At 52.0% G+C, this 4,091-nt stretch overlaps 1 long non-coding RNA gene across 1 annotated transcript; it reads left to right on the top strand.

The window, feature by feature from the left end:
- Positions 1 to 982: 982 nt before the first annotated feature.
- On the top strand, positions 983 to 3,037 carry LOC132536642 (uncharacterized). The gene is made up of 3 exons (XR_009548132.1): positions 983 to 1,055; positions 1,435 to 1,540; positions 2,541 to 3,037. It is a non-coding gene; the product is annotated as an uncharacterized LOC132536642 (long non-coding RNA).
- Positions 3,038 to 4,091: the final 1,054 nt, after the last annotated feature.

The raw sequence follows: 4,091 nt of genomic DNA, 5'->3' as shown, positions 1-4,091 counted from the left end.
TCAGCGGGTGGGGCCCGCCGGCCGGTGCCAGGGGATTAATAATTAAGCCCACCATCATTACCCTAGGATATTATTTCTTAGATTTCTCACCAAGGCGATATGATCACATATGAATGAGTGATATCAATTTCCCAGCACCGGGAAGAAAAAAAAAAGGTCTACCGAAATCGGAATTGAATTACAACGTCCAATTTACAGTGACGCTCACTCAGCCGGAGGGATCCATCATGCCCCCACCCCCTTACAGGGACGGAAGTGGCACAGTGACAGGCACCTCCATCATCCATCAAGACGCACAGGAGACGGACTGAGGTCGCGGAATGAAGTCGGGAACGAGGCCTTCAACAGAGGAGGGTGCTGAAGAGTGGTTGGGGGTCTCTGGAGAGGAAGAGAGAGGAGAGGAGAGGATGAGAGAGAGGAGAGGGAGGCTTTTCTGCAAAGTGCCCCGGGGGGGAGGGGGTTTCACCTCATCCCTGAGTACTGACTGTGCCCAGGTCACAAATTTGGGGAGTGGCCTGAGGGTCCCAGTATGGTAGGGGACAGGGGACTGCAGGCGCTCTCGTTTTATTTTATATATTTTTTAAAATTTTTTTAAATATTTATTTTATTTATTTATTCCCTTTTGTTGCCCTTGTTGTTTTTATTGTTGTAGTTATTATTGTTGTTGTCATTGTTGGACAGGACAGAGAGAAATGGAGAGAGGAGGGGAAGACAGAGAGGGGGAGAGAAAGACAGACACCTGCAGACCTGCTTCACCGCCTGTGAAGCGACTCCCCTGCAGGTGGGGAGCCGGGGTTCAAACCGGGATCCTTATGCCGGTCCTTGTGCTTTGCGCCACCTACGCTTAACCCTCTGCGCTACAGCCCGACTCCCTTATTTTATATTTTAAAGATTTTTTTTTTTATTTGATAGGACATAAAAGCAGAGAAATTGAGAGAGAAGTTAGGGAGAGAGATGCCTGCAGCCCTGCTCCACCATTCATGAAGAGTTCCTTCTGTAGATGGGGGACGGGGCTCGAACCTCTGTCCTTGCGGTGGTGACATGCACTCTACCAGGTGCGTGCAGCTCTGATCTAGTCATGTCTTCACTCATTTATCGCCTCCGGGGAATTCACCAGGGCCTGGAACCTGCACAGTGCCACAGCTCCCAGCAAATGGAGAGAGGTGCAGAGACACACAGAGAGGAGAGATGTCACAGAGAGGGAGAGAGATGGACAGGAGAGAGATGGAGAGAGAAAGGGAGGACAAGAAGGAAAGGGAGGGAAGGAGGGAGGGACAAGAAGAGAGGAGAGAAAGGGAGAGAGGGAAACCATGAGGCTTTTGTTCTTGGCGAGACTTACGGGAGAGGAGACACTGGTGAGCCCTTGGGAGCCGGTTAGCATCCTGATCCCTGAGGTCACGGGCTCAGCGCCCAGAAACCCCCACCTTCCTGCAGATGAGCCTGTAGCCCACCGTGGAGCTACCAAGCAGACAGCTTCCTCCTGCTGGGAATCCCCACCTCTGCCCTTCCACCTGCTCACGCCTGCACCCAGCTGTGGCCGGTGAGTGTCTGGGGACTTCCCAGCTGGGACTGGCTGAGAGTCCAGGTGATCTAGCACTGACTTTTCTGTTCTGTTCTTTCTTTCTTTCTTTCTTTCTTTCTTTCTTTCTTTCTTTCTTTCTTTTTTTTTTTCTTGGCCTCCAGGGTTATTGCTGGGGCTTGGTTCCTGCACTATGAATCTACTGCTCCTGGAGGCCATTTTTCCCATTTTTGTTGCCCTTGTTGTTATTGCTGTTGTTGTTGGATAGGACAGAGAGAAATGGAGAGAGGAGGGAAGACAGAGAGGGGGAGAGAAAGACAGACACCTGCAGACCTGCTTCACCGCCTGGGAAGCTTCCCCCCTGCAGGTGGGGAGCCGGGGGCTCGAACCGGATCCTTAAACCGGTCCTTGTGCTTCGCACCACGTGCACTTAACCCGCTGCACTACCGCCCGACCCCACTTACTTGATTTCTTTGTTGAATTCTGGTTCTCTGGTGCAACCCTGTGTGAAATCCACTACCCATTTTACTGTCTCTTCTAGTCACAGTTGCGGCAAAGTGTGTAGCTGACAACGTCAGGTCATCTCCATCTGTGGCCTTTGTTTACTCTTCTTCTAGATTCTGAGTGATTAGGAAACAGTACTTTTTGTTGCTGGATGTCATAGATAGTGCACAAAACACTGCCGGAGTTTCCCTCGGTTGTCAGCTGAGCCAAAGAATAGCTTTATAACATCCTCCCATCACCAAATGACCAAGCTGTTTCTTGCCCAACTCAGTTTTTCAGTTTATCTCACTCCCCCCCCCGCCACTACTCCAAGGATATAGGTCTGCAAAAATCCCCTGACACTTCTCCCCCTCTGGGAGGATGGACCAAATTCTCTATGGGGAGCAGAAGGTGGGAGCTCTGGCTTCTGTCATTGCTTCTCCGCTGGACATGGGTGTTGGCAGGTGGATCCACACCCCCAGCCAGTAGGCACTTTTCAGAGAGCAGATATTACCCCAGACTCTGCTCAAACCAACAGAAACAGACTCATCTGCCTCTGGGCAGCTGACCCCACTGGACTGCACACTGTGGGTGTGAAGGCAACACTCAGGGCAGAGAAAGACGCCGGCCGACGTGGTCCCACCTGCATATCCTCCTCCCCCAGGTGCCCAAGACACCTCAGCCTCACCTGGAGAATCCCGCTGACATCACAACCGACCCTGACACCCTGAACCAGCCCGGGCGGTGGCAGTCTTGTGCCCAGGGAACCATGACTGAGGGGACCAGAGGGGCCTGTGGTCATCGGGCATGGGGGAGCCAGCATGGAGCTAGGAGCTTTATTGAGAGGCTAAGGGCAGACGCCTAAAGTGACAGACACCCTGGGCCACCATGGGATGCTCGGGAGCCATTATTAATGGCTGTAATTATGCAGCCTCCCTCCATCTGTGAGTGGACCTCGTCCCTTGCCGGGACACAATGCAGAGTACTTAGCACAACACCTGACGTTTAATAAGTAGCCAATAGATGTTAAGTATCCCTTTAGTCTCTAACTGTTCCTGATGCTTTCCCGCCCCATAAACATCATGGCTCTCATTCCCGTGGCTCAGGGCGGCCACCTCCAGGTCCACGTGGGAGCCTCCCAGAAACCCCTGCCCACAGGGCCAGGAGCGTGGCCCAGCCTTCTGGTCAACTTCCTTCCCTGGGGAGTCCGGGGTCACTGCTTTCCCTCTCGTCTCCTGGAACGACCGGATTTCCTTTCTTCCCTCCCTCCCTCCCTTCCTTCTTTTTCAGAATTAATTATTATTCATTAGGTAGAGACAGAGTGAGCAGAGACAGGTGGTGGCGCACCTGGTTGAGTGCACGTTACAGTGCACCAGGACCCGGGTTCAAGGCCCTAGTCCTCACCTGCAGGAGGAAAGCTTTGCAAGTGGTGAATCAGGGCCGCAGGTCTCTCTCTCTCTTTCTCTGCCTCCAGGCTTATCTCTTAGGCTTGGTGGTAGCACTACAAATCCACTGCTCCTGGTGGCCATTTATTTCCATTTTATTGTATAGAACTAGGAGAAATCTAGAGGGGAGAGAAAGACAGACACCTGCAGACCTGCTTCACCGCCTGGGAAGCGACCCCCCTGCAGGTGGGGAGCCGGGGTTCAAACCGGGATCTTTATGCCGGTCCTTGTGCTTCACACCACGTGCGCTTAACCACAGGGCAGCACAGAAGGGTGGAGCAATCTAGAAGCAGGGGAGCCCAGCAGAACAACCAGGGACTCCCAGCAGGACACCCCAACATAAATGGATTTGGGGACAGGTGCTCTCAACCAAGTGCACCACTGCCCAGCCCCAATAAATGGTTTTTGTACACAAACAAGAAAGAAAAGAAACAGCCTGCTTTCTTCCAGTTTGTTGTTGTGGTTGCAAGTTTCAGATTTCTAGATTTCAGGAGCTCCAGTGGCACAATTGGTTAGCGCGTGGTACTTACACAGATTTCTAGATTCCACATGTGAGTGAAAACATCTAGTACTTGTCTTTCATCTCTTTACTTATTTCACTAAGCATCATCACCTCCATTTCCATCCATTTTGTCCCAAAAGAC

The sequence above is a fragment of the Erinaceus europaeus genome, unplaced genomic scaffold (genome assembly GCF_950295315.1).
Source record: "Erinaceus europaeus unplaced genomic scaffold, mEriEur2.1 scaffold_596, whole genome shotgun sequence".
Taxonomy (NCBI): domain Eukaryota; kingdom Metazoa; phylum Chordata; class Mammalia; order Eulipotyphla; family Erinaceidae; genus Erinaceus; species Erinaceus europaeus.
Note: the sequence above shows the minus strand (reverse complement) of the source record. Positions and strands in the feature narration are given on the sequence as shown.